This window comes from Lytechinus pictus, chromosome 4 (genome assembly GCF_037042905.1).
Source record: "Lytechinus pictus isolate F3 Inbred chromosome 4, Lp3.0, whole genome shotgun sequence".
Lineage (NCBI taxonomy): Eukaryota > Metazoa > Echinodermata > Echinoidea > Temnopleuroida > Toxopneustidae > Lytechinus > Lytechinus pictus.
This window is the reverse complement of record NC_087248.1, coordinates 13,888,602-13,902,338: the sequence shown is the minus strand read 5'-3', so window position 1 is coordinate 13,902,338 and position 13,737 is coordinate 13,888,602.

Below are 13,737 nucleotides of genomic sequence, written 5' to 3'. Positions count from 1 at the left end.
TAACACGGCTTATGGTGTACCACTTACACATTAAAAGAACACGTTGTTTAAGCCTGTCAATCTAACAACGAGTAGTTTAAACATTTTGAAATTGTTTAAAGCTGTTTAAAATGTTTAAATAGTTGTTTAACAAGTTAAAACAGTAGTTGTTATAGAGTGACGGGCTTAAACAACGTGCTTAAAATTTCAAACAGCGTTTTCACGGTGTAGGGTCAGCCCCCCTCTCTTTAATATACAAACACTCGACTGAGAAGAGTGAATAATAATTGAAAATGAAGCAAGGAGAGCACTAAATGAGATCCTTTTTTTAAATAACAAATGAAAAAAATGCTAATGGCGACAAATTAATACTTATACAAGTTATTTTCAAACAATTATACGCATGCTATCAAACACTGCACAGAGCAACAATTCGCACAAGAATTTCCCTCAAACCACATTCAAAACTTGTTTTGATAACTAGGGTCCCTATCATCCTCCTCCCAAAATACTTAGAAATATGGGGTGGTGAATTTTTGAAAGAATAAGCAAGGATATTATAAAATTGCTAAAGAACATTTCTCCCTGAAGTGAATAGCTACCATCTGATCATGGTGAAATACAATCAAAATCTATTATTGGTCCAAATGACAAGAAAGCAACGAAAAACGCCATCCTAGCAGAAACCGGACGATATCTCCTCGCTCTCACTTCATTGACAGATGAAATCGGTCTCTGGTTGCCACCCCTCCCCCGAGAAAAATATTGTATCAAATATCATTTGGGTAAAATTTACAATCACATACCTACTTTAAAAAGGTCACACCCGACAAACATTCCGGGGTTTTTGTTGTTGCTAAATGCCTCTTCCAATCTTGGGATGGACTGGTAATTTTAGGATAATCTTCTCATTCATAATAATATCTTTTTTACATCTATACCACAGCTATGGACAGGTTTAAAGCTTGCCTTAAGGCTTACTAAATCCCCCCCCAAAACAAATAACTTTTCCAGTTCATTGATGTGCAACACTGCGTAATGAATGGAGAGAGAGAGAAAGAGAGAGAGGCAGATATGGGGAGGGGGGGGGGGGCTTGGCCGGACATTTGATCACCCAAAGATCCACAACCAAGACAACAAAAGATAAAGGATGGAAATAAGGATAAGTAAAATTATATACAATTTTTTTTAATATGATGTAAAAACTTATCACTCACAAAATTAGATTTCCATTTTTATTTGTTAATTTATTATTTCGCCCCTGTATATTTTGGCTCATCGAGCCACGTACATTACTGTTAAAATAATGTACATGATGGAGTATTAATTCCATGAAACTGTTGTGATGCTTAACAATTTATTTGATACATTTTATTTCTTAAAGATGACTTTAAAGGGGTCCCGAAATAAATTTTACGTAGTAGTATTTTTTTCTTTAATTCAGTTCTTGGATTTAAGGTCAATTCACATTTACTTAATTTTGCAGTAAAAATAATGACAATATATAGGCCTATGTAAAACACTAGTTCAAAGAAAGTACACACACACAAAAAGTGAAAATATTACAACAAAAAGAGCAAAGAACAATGACCATGGAGAAAAGGATTATTACAAAGCTGGTTGCGGCCAGTAAAGGGCGCTCTTAATGTGATAGACTGACCCATAAAAGTATTATGAACTATGATAATCTAAAACTCGCAAATTATGTTTCTTTATTCCAAATTGAAATAAGTTTTAATTGAATTGAATTTGATTTTTTTCTTATAGGTCAAGTACCATTTTCCAAGTATGGATGGACTGTCAAATTCGGAGTGTAATCATTGTGTTAGCTTTATTTGTAATAATGTATTTTCTTTTCAAAAAGTGTTCAAAGAGCTATTAAAAAAAACACTATTTTAAGACGGTGTCCTATATTCCCAAAGATGAAATCAAATTTCCACAAAGTACAACTGATAATTATGATAAATAATAAATAGAGCACTTTTCATTTTTATTATGGACAAGCATAGGGCCTGGCCACTAAAAACATTATAATAAAAACCTGAACAATTGATAAAAGCGGTCGCTATTTTAAACAAGTGGAATGCCTCTGGCCGTCTCACCTGCATCACGCGATTCAATATAGCAGCAGTGCTGATTTTGAAAACTACTATAACTCGCACAAGATGTTCAGTGATACTTGGTTACTCTTATTTCCACGTTTTATGAACTAGACCCATACACTTATAGAGATATGATGGTAATTCAACAAATACCCCCAACGTGGCCAAAGTTCATTGACCTTACATGACCTTTGACCTTGATCATGTGACCTGAAACTCGCACAGGATGTTCAGTGATACTTGCTTACTCTTATGTCCAAGTTTCAAGAGAAAGATCCATCAACTTTCCAAGTTATGATGGTAATTCAACAGATACCCCCATTATGGCCAAAGTTCATTGACCTTTTACCTTGGTCATGTGACCTAAAATGCGCAAAGGATGTTCAGTGATACTTCATTACTCTTATGTCCAAGTTTTATGAACTAGACTAACACACTTTCAAAGTTATGGCGGTAATTCAACAAATACCCCAATTTGACCAAAGTTCATTGACCCTAAATGACCTTTGACCTTGATCATGTGACCTGAAACTTGCACAGGATGTTCAGTAATACTTGATTACTATTATGTCCAAGTTTCATGAATCAGATCCATAAACTTTTAAAGTTATGATGGTAAATCTACAGATACCCCCAATCCGGCCAAAGTTCATTGACCCTAAATGACCATTGACCTTGGTCATGTGACGTGAAACTCATGCAGGATGTTCAGTGATACTTGATTAACCTTATGTATAAGTTTCATGAACTAGGTCCATATATTTTCTAAGTTATGATGACATTTCAAAAACTTAACCTTAGGTTAAGATTTTGATGTTGATTCCCCCAACATGGTCTAAGTTCATTGACCCTAAATGACCATTGACCATGGTCATGTGACATGAAACTCAGGCAGGATGTTCAGTAATACTTGATTAACCTTATGGCCAAGTTTCATGAACTAGGTCCATATACTTTCTAAGTTATGCTGTCATTTCAAAAACTTAACCTCAGGTTAAGATTTGGTGTTGACGCCGCCGCCGCCGCCGCCGCCGCCGTCGGAAAAGCGGCGCCTATAGTCTCACTCTGCTATGCAGGTGAGACAAAAACGATACTCCAAACTAACTAAATATTGAAAACTTACTCAGCTTTAGGCAGGCTTTTATACCCTGCCGTTTGCAGTATGAAAACATAGTAAAACTGGTAGCCAGAATTGTCTTTGGAATTGGGTAGATTGGGTTGGATTTACCGTGTGAGTAAAAAAAAGACATCTCACAAATTCCCAATTTTAGGAAAAATATGTCACGAACACATAATTATTATAATTATATGGCATGAAAGAACAAGTTCTCCAAAATAATGTGGTATGTCTTCACGCTTGGATAAGTAGTAGGTATTATTTGTAGTGATATAAATTTTGATTTGCGCCAAAGTAAGGCATGGCTGCAATGAATGAATCCAGATGATGTCATAATCATAACCAAGGGTTGCATTAAAATACATTTCAAAACACCTTTTCAATAGTTTACATTACAATTGTTTAATAAACACTTTTTAGTATCAATTCTCAAGTTGATTTCATTTAAAAGGGATTTGCAAAATATGTTTACTAAATCATGTCAGATCATGACATCATTGGCATTTTGATTCATTCATTGCTGTCATGCCTTAATTTGGCGCAAATCAGAATTTACATCAATGCAAATAATACCTACTGATTATCCAAGCGTGAAGACATATCACATAAAGGTAGTATCAAATTATTTTGGAAGGAATACTCTTTCCAGCTAGATATCATGATTATGTGTTCATGACATATTTCTTCCTTAAATCGGGGATTTGTGAGGTGTCATTTTTTTACTCACACGATATAAATTAGGCCCGTTCTTGCGGGCCTAAAATTTTAGAAGCTAAAATTTAGACCAAATGTCCGGGACATCTAAAATGAAAAGTCAACCGAGCATCAACTTTTGAAAATGATTCTGACTAAAATTAACGATGAATCAGTGATGACATTTTTAAAAGAAAATTTTACTGATATGTTCGCTGTGATTGCATTTATACTGTGAAATGGAGGAGAGAGAATTAATTCATTACTTTACTCCAATATCTTTGACTGACTGAAACATGCATTGGCCTGTATTATTATACTTTTCTTTTATGCTCTCCGAAAACTTCGATAGCTGTACGGCAAGTAGGGATAGCAACGAGCTGGTAGTCATGCCTATTAACAAAACAATTTCAAAAATCAGGGAAACCAACTTTACTGAAAACCTTTTAAACATCGTACATGTCATACGAAACAACCTATGTTTATATTTATTCATTCTCCGAAATTCACAATAAAAAAACATGAACATATAAAAGCAAGATATAAAAATAACAAGTTAGAACAAACATATACAAAGAAACAACAATATCAAAGAGACATGATAAATAGTGAAATCGGAAGAACACCCAGTTCAGCTCTGCCGATAGACAGTAGGGGAAGGCGGGGTAAGTTGAGCATAGGGGCAAGTTGAGCCACCGCCCCCAGGCCAATAATGAATGAGTCAGACATTATGGTGGTGTCATGTATTGATGACCCATTACATAACCATTAACCCCACCACATTGTTTTCAACTTTGAAACAAAAAGTATATTTTTAGAGGGAAAAATACAAATTTCAGCCAAAAAAGTAAAAAAGGGTGTGAAATAGATAAGTGTTTTTTACACACACACTTCTTTACATATAATAAAGCATAAGAACAACATTGTCAGTCCAGGTATGGATCTTCATTCTTGTCACAGTCTTTTACATGATGGATACATAAGAAATGTGTGGATGCGAAATTATCGCATTAAGTTCGGACTGGGGTAAGTTGAGCCAGCAAACATGGGGTAAGTTGAGCCATGGTAATTCTTATGGTAATGTAAACAAAAACACAATCAAACCTTAAAAAGCCATCGATATGCAGGCAGAAAAGAGCAAATTCACATGACAGTTCTTTTACTTTTAGAGAATGTTGGTATTTTTAGAGAATTAGCAAGTGAAAAGACTTTAAATAAAAAATTGACATGCTGGTTCTTCCCGCATACATTTTGTACATAGTTTTTGTGGCTCAACTTACCCTCGAAGGTGGCACAACTTACCCCATAGATGGGGCAAGTTGTGCCACTTGACGTCGTTTTTTTCAAAGGTCACAACGACTTTCAGTGTGGGGGTAGAAAGTTGTATATAGGTGAAAAAGATTTCCCAAGAATCATATTTAAAGGCAAGGTACTTATTTCTACAATATTATTAGTCATATCAATTCTATCATGCAAAATGCAAAAAGTGTCACAACTTAACCCGCCTTCCCCTACTGTTTTTCCACGGGGTCCAAGGATTAAAGCACAAGTAATAATTAAATAAGAATGAATATAAGTTATTGGTATGACATGCATACGACGTAGTAATAATAATAATCCATTTATATAGTACAGTCACTATACATATATATATGCATATACACTAGAACCTGGTGTCATATTATTGCCCCAGGCAGTGGCGTACCTAGGATTTTCCACAGGGGGGGGCAAAACCGTCCGCCAAAAAATTTGACAAGCAAAAAAAAAAAAAAAAAAAGGTCTTCGATCACAAATAAAGGATTTCGTACCAGAAAAAAAATTGACAAGCAAAAAAAAAAAAAAAAAAAAAAAGGTCTTCGATCACAAATAAAGGATTTCGTACCAGAGTGCCCCCCTGCCCCCCCCCCCCGTAGGTACGCTAGTGGCCCCAGGTGGGTATGTCATAAAGCTGTTCGTTAAAATAAAATGTTCTTGGATGATTATATAGCGCGTAAGAAAAGTTCACCAGTCGGTCTTAACTTACGAACAGCTTTAAGAAACGGCCCTCAGATATCATAGCTGAGCTTCCATAGCGCGATTAAAGCGTTCAAGGAATGAATCCTACTTGGTACACATTCACCTCACCTGGGTCGAGTGCAGTGCTATTAGGATAAATGTCTTTTTGACGGGAAAACAAGCTATGGCTTGGAATCCAACCCACGACCCTCTGTTTTATAGACGAGAGTCAGACCACTAGACCGTCGAATAGGGCTATAATACATGTATGGCATTAGTATGTTATCCCACGACATGTCGAAAAAAACAATAATGTGCATTTTCTTTTATTGACCAAACCACGTTTCTATCCATCGTAATTCAATCCGCTTCCAAAGTCATTCGGCTTACGAGATGGAATGTCTCTTACATAAGGCTACAGTGTCCTCTACTTATAACATACATTAACACATATCATGAAGAATAGCTATTCAACATGCGACAATTCAGACGACATTACGATCACAATCATTGCTTTAGGGCCTACCATTTATCGAGGAATATTGTCTTACGCCAAAAAAAGCATAGTAGCATTCCAGCAATGAACACATCATACAATAGCGATGACTTATTTCACAAAATAGTGCATGATTATGCGAATTGGTTTGGCGGCGCCACATGCTAGGGACATGTTGCGGGCGACCCCTATGATTTTTATTAATTAGTCATGAAAAAAGGAGAAAAAGACGCACTCCTCCCAATAAAAAAGAAGATGAAGACAGAAGACGGATGAGTGCCCCAAACAGAGGTCCGCATGGGTCGTATAAGTATACTATCCTATCATGCCTATATCCCGTCTAGTTCAAACTAAGGAAAATAAGACGTTAATAGGTCGTTTATCGTCTATCGAAATGCCATAGCGTCATCCTTACATTATTAGTTACATTAATTGGTTATCAATTAGTTATCAAGTATAGAGGAATGTGCCAATAGGCCGAGTTATATCATCAACGGGAGTCAATCACAGGATTCATATATGCAATCACTCTTTCGAGTAACAATCGTAGTAGAACTTCTTGAATTGTTGGCTGCCGGAACGTTTACATAATAGCAATCCATGTCTACAATGGTCGACTCCGCTTGACAAGAATTGGGCAAGGCTAAAAGAGCATCTGACTGTTTTTTCTTTCGGTTTTTGTCGGGTTTGGCATACAAGGCTTCGATTTCTGGCCTCACCAGGACACTACAGGCCGACGCATTCCTTCCTCCTGTATTTGTATGTGCAATACAGGACGGCAATTCTTTGTCAGAAAGGGAATGATTTCCTTCGTTTCTAGTCAGGTCATCTGACTTACCTGATGAAGGTAGAGGAATGACTCCATAAAAGGGATTATTTAGCTCAATCCGATCCCCAAGGTCCTTAGGTGACGAAGGAGGACTCTTTACATCTGGAGCATCTTCTTCACATTGGGCGTCATATCTACTCAACAACGAACTCGATAAACATTGAAGTGGGGGCCGTGTTTCAGCGTTACCCTCGTCTTCAGAACCATCCAAAGAGCAATAGATAGTTTCTGAATAATCAACATGAGTGTTTTTATTATTGGACACCTTGTCGGTAGAAGTAGCTGCTTCCCCAAGATCAGGCAATCCTCGAAGTCTGGTGTGATCCTTGACAGACCCTGAGGGTGTCGAATGTGGTTCGTTAGCGTGAGTTTCACTCTGACATCCAGATGAAGCTGGACCATGTCCATGCTTTCCTTTGTCACTTGAAGCTTCAATCGGATTCTCTGATATCACAGTTCCCCTGTTACCGTGTTGCGACAAATCCTGAGAAGAATTGCTTTGGACAGGTTCTGCATCCTGATGTGCAGCTTTGAAGTTCATTCGATGGTCAGTAAGGTTTCCTCTTCCGCTTACTAATTTGTATTTGTAAAAACACGAGGCAACTGAGAATCCAAGTGCAATGACGGATATTGATGCAACTGAGATTAAAATTACTATGTATTGTTGTTCATCACCTCCTTTCTCTGTACTGATAGTTTCTGCCGACATTTTTGTAGGGGTTGTAGATATGTTTTGTTGTGGTTGTAACGTTGTGATTTCAGCTCGCGTTGACGTTGAAGCAGTTGGCACACTCAATACCAATTTGGCACAATTCAAAATTGTAGAATAGTTGGAAACCTCAATGAACGATGTACAAGTATTCAGGTCTCCGAGTACGTTCAACGTTCCTCTGATGTGGACGTTAGGTTTTTTATGAGAGTTATGTTTACAGAGGAACTCTGTGTAATTCTCCGAAAAAGGATTATAAAATAATCGGGTATCATTGTCACGGATATGGAACAATATTGGATGCGTTTTCCTATTTCCATTGCATCGTTCAAACACTATCTTATCCTTATCATTCAGAGGGTATAAGGGCTCTCCTGACGAAGCAATCCTACACGTCTGGTTTATCATATTCTTTCTATGTGTCACCCTGCTTGGAAAATTATTTGTGTGAAACAATATTTCTTCAAAATTTAGAAGTAACGTGAAGCTATTTTCAGAATTGTTGATATCTTGATAATCATGGTCAGATTTTATATTGGAAAGAGCCGTTTTCATGCCATCCTTATCCAATGGTTTGCAAGACATTGTAAATGTTTTACTATTATTCTGAAGAGGCTCCGTGGAAGAAGAGGGGTCGGTAACGGTCAAATTCAGGCTTAAGATCGTACACTTGATTCTTGTTCCGCTTTGCACCTTTATTACATGAGTACCTGTGTCATTATTATGAGCATCTTCAATGAATATTGTGATTTTGGTTTTATTTTGTATTTCTGGAATCAATTTGTAACGTTCAAGGCCGTCTTCCGATCCGGAGCACTGCAGATCATGGGTGCAGATCACTTCCCACATCCTCCCCCTTTTTCGCCATAATAGCGAATGGTTCTTGCCGAGTGGTAGATTTAGATATAGACTGAGAGAAACATTCTGCCCTCTGACGACACTTAACGTTTTATCATCTTTGGGTACACAGCTACTACTAGCTGATACAAATGTAAGTTGATCCAACATAAGTCCAAAGAACAACATTTTCCATCCAAGTGTCAAGCTATGGTGGTGACGCATTGTGAATTATAATTTTCAGACAAGTCGATTCAGAGAAGCATTGTTACTATCGTATTTAATTATTTGATCAACAGTTCCTTGGAATTATTAAGGTGTGCAATATCATTCTAAGTCACCTAAATTATTTAGCATTATGTGGATGTTCAAGAAATGACATGTCCTGAAGTATGTATGGAATTAATGTATCCCCTTCAATCATTATCACTCCATTGGAAGTAATCCACGCATGTTGTAAAAAAGTTTGATACGAAAAATACAAATGGTGCTTGGTCGCCAGTTACTTGATCAGTGTTTTTCTGCTATAGCTCAACAAAAATCTAAATAAAAGTGTTTGTCCTACAACTGATTGAAAAGTTTGGTTTGTTTTCTTGTACCCACATTTCTTGTTTCGTCCGCTATAAGTTTAAGCAATAGTACTCGAACCAATCAAAAGACAATTAGATAATAGATGGCAGGACAGTATCAGAAGGATACACTACCTATGAAAGAACGTCCCCGGGACATGACAGTGTCACAAGCAGGTGAAGTGACAGAAAATATCAAATAGACTGCTTTGAATTGATAAATTTTGACATATTGAAGTATATTGTTGGACACCCTCCTTCAAATAATTACATACAAACAAGTACATTTGTCTTGTATACGAGACCTTCACGGTTGTTATATCTATCACAAAACCGATTAGTATGATTGATGTGGTAGAGATGTTTATTGTCTTTCGGATTCAAACCATAAAAATCATTTTAATACCAATCATCTCTTGCAAAAACAATGGAAAATTTTCGTTGAGGGAGTAACATAAATCTACACACGGTTATTTTTAGTTTTTCTTATCACTGTTGACAGCATTTTTTTTTTTCGCGTGGCGGATCTGAAGAAAAAAAGTGTATAATATCAAAATGTAGCCAATGATTTCAGCGTAAATTTTATGGTTGATAAAGCCTCTGAGAAAGGTTCCAAGACATTAAAACAAAACAATCAAATATTCATTTCAAATTCATTAAGATATTAATGGACCAGTTCACGCCTTAGGTACATGTAGACAGATCAAATTGTCAATAAAACATTCAAACACGTCCAATGAGCATCCCTATATATGGTTAATCGGTCAAGAGACAATTGGAAACCAGAATGGAGCTCTTTATCTAGATTAATTTGATTGTTTAGACGATTTTCAGTATATTGTTTAAGGTAGTTCTTCAAGGACCAAAATCTTCGAAACAATACTAAGTTTCAATATACTTCACGAGGGCATGAGCTTTTCTTTCCAATGGCGGAGCATTTTACCTGTTGCATACTTTCGATTTGGTCGACGCGCTCTTTCGATTTTGAATACGCTGTTTTGACTCATCGCAAAGAAGAACTAACCAGTGCCATCCAGCGTGACTACTTGTAATTTGTAGCCAATCGCATTTTCTTTTTCAAAGTCGTCCGCCTACATGGTTCACTTTCAAAAGTCTATGTTAATGACTGTGAGGAAAACATGCATACTCCAGGGGCGGATCCAGCTTTTTATAAAGGGGGGGGGGGTTGGGGTGGTATGCGAGGGAGCGTAGCGACCGAGTCCAAGCGAGCGGAGCGAGCGAGGGGGGAGGGTGTGGGAGGGGGGTGTTCCCCCTCCCACAATAGGGAAATTTTTTGAAAATCTGTGTGTGAAAATGGCGTTTTCTTGCATCTAATAAAATTACAAGTTTAAAAAAAAGATAAGATTTAAAAAAATGGTCCCCGGATTTTTTTTTTTTTTTTTTTTTTTGGGGGGGGGGGGTTGCAACCCCCCCAACACCCCCTCTAGATCCGCTTCTGTACTCGATATATACTTGAAGGATTTACTTTTACTATTCACTACCAGCATCATGCTAATGACTTACGCTGTTTTGAATCCAGAAAAATATGTGATTATTTCACGAATCGACGTTGATCAATAGGGTTATAATTTCGCATCTCTGAGTCTTATCCATTGACAATGCATCGTCAGGATACTGTCAAACTTGGATGGAAGATGCTGCTCTTTGGTCTTATGGTATGGCAGCTTACATTTGTATCAGCTAGTAGTAGCTGTGCACCCAGAGAAGATAAAACGTTAAGTGTCGTCAGAGGGCAGAATGTTTCTCTCAGTCTATATCTAAATCTACCACTCGGCAAGAACCATTCGCTATTATGGCGAAAAAGGGGGAGGATGTGGGAAGTGATCTGCACCCATGATCTGCAGTGCTCCGGATCGGAAGACGGCCTTGAACGTTACAAATTGATTCCAGAAATACAAAATAAAACCAAAGTCACAATATTCATTGAAGATGCTCAGAATAATGACACAGGTCATCATGTAATAAAGCTGCATGATAGATCAAGAAGTAAATGTATCATTTTAAACCTGAATTTGACCGTTACCGACCCCTCTCCTTCCACAGAGCTTCTTCAGAATACTACTAAAACAGTCACGATGTCTTGCAAACCATTGGATGAGGATGAAATGAAAACGAATCTTTCCAATATAACATCTGACAATGATTATCAAGATATTTACAATTCTGAAAATAGCTTCACGTTGCTTCTAAATTTTGAAAAAATATTGTTTCACACAAACAATTCACCAAGCAGGGTGACATATAGAAAGAATATGATAAACCAGACGTGTAGGGTTGCTTCTTTTGAAGAACCAATGGACTCTCTAAATAATAAAGATAAGATAGTGTTTGAACGCTGCAATGGAAATAGAAAAACACATCCAATATGGTTCCATATCCAAGACAATGATACTGGATTGTTATATATTCCTTCTTTTGAGAATCACACAGAGTTCCTCTGTAAACATAACTCTCATCAAAAACCAAACGTCCACATCACAGGAACGTTGAACGTACTCGGAGACCTGAATACTTGTACATCGTTCATTGAGGTTTCCAACTATTCTACAATTTTGAATTGTGCCAAATTGGTCTTGAGTGTGCCAACTGCTTCAACGTCAACGCAAGCTGAAATCACAACGTTACCACCGAAACAAACCTCCAAACTACGCAAATTTGCAGCTTCCATAGGGCCAAGTGCTAATTGCACTTTGGTCAAGAAACTTTTTTATGAATGGGTACAAAATGTAAAGAAAATCGTCGCCATCATAATTTCCATAATATCATTTCTAGCTATTGGACTTGTGTTTACGACCGTGTGTTACATACATCTTCATGGAAAAGGGAATCCTGAACTTTCACCAAACTCATAAACCATCGGATTCTTTTTTAGAAATTATTTGTTGAATGGTTCATTTTGCTTCCCATTTCAACCTCGCTGTTTATCATCATTTAGTTGAGTTAGATTCGCATTGACTCGAGATAATACGTAATACAGCCCAAATCGCATCCACCCACACCACCCTACCGCATAGTCATTTATACACATACACACCCACACCCCACTATACACCAACTCACATACCCTCCGCACCAGCGCGCGTAACACTCGCACCATGCACACAAACACACGGACACTTTGATCAGTTCATAACTCTCACCCTCTTCCACAATAGCTCACACAAAATGAAGTCAGTTCAAGTCACAAACTTTGATAAATACCAACAACATAATAAAGAATTATTTTAGGGCCTTCTTACAGACCCTAGATGTGTCTTATATTGGGACCTTATCTCGTCATCTTATCTTATCTTGTTATTAGGCTATCTTATCTTATCTTGCCATTTGATCTGAGCTTATCCTGTTATCTTATCTTGTGATCTTATCCTATCTTTTCCTATTATCCCGTCATGTCATCTTGTCATATTATATTGTCATATATAAATATAAAATATCTTGTCGGAATTACCCTGTCGTCATAATCTAATCTCGTCATGATATCTTTACTTGTCTTAACCATACAGTCACTTGTACAATAAGCGTAAGTGTATAATTCTCTGATAATCCATTATTACATAATTGTAACTTAAAGTAGCGGGAAAAAGTTTGACAATTTTATCTAGTCATAATAATATCTTTTTATACGTAATCACACTATGTCATAATACTTCCTGTTGTCAGGTTTATCCCATATTATACATGCAACTATGATGTATTGAAATTCAAGAAAAAAAAGTAACCTTACAACACAATCATAGTCTAGCTTTTCTTCTCTTTTGCATGGCGTTATATTAAATTTGTGTGTGTGGGGGTGTGTGTGTGTGTGTGTGAGGGCGGGTGTATGTGTGTGTGTGCAAACGTTAAAAGAGTAAACCTTGTCAATCATATTAAGCTAAGTCCAAAATCAATAGTAATGGAAGTTAATTGGAAGAGAGTTGAGATGCAGATTTTGCATTCAATCAAAAGACTTTTGCTTGATTTGCATTTCAGTGCCCCATAAGAGCTTTTTACCCAATATCATATTGGGATATGGGGAATAAATAATTCATCACCAATTAGAGCCACAATTTCCCGTACACTCCAAAGAAGAGTGAGGCAATGATTGAAAAAAAAAAGAATAGAAATATTAAGTTCGAAAAATTTGAATAAAAAATATAAACTTGCACACATGCACGCACGCACCCGAGTATACCCCAACTCACACACCCACCTGCAAAACACACGCACACCTTCCTCAGTTTATAACTCTCACCCTCTTCCACAATAGCTCACACAAAATGAAGTCAGCCTAGGTTAAAAACTTGGATAAATACAAACAACATATTACATTATAAAGAATTCCAGACGAAATCCGGACTTCGGAGAAAATAACGCTATTTCATGGCCTTCTTACAGACTCTCGACCGTGTCT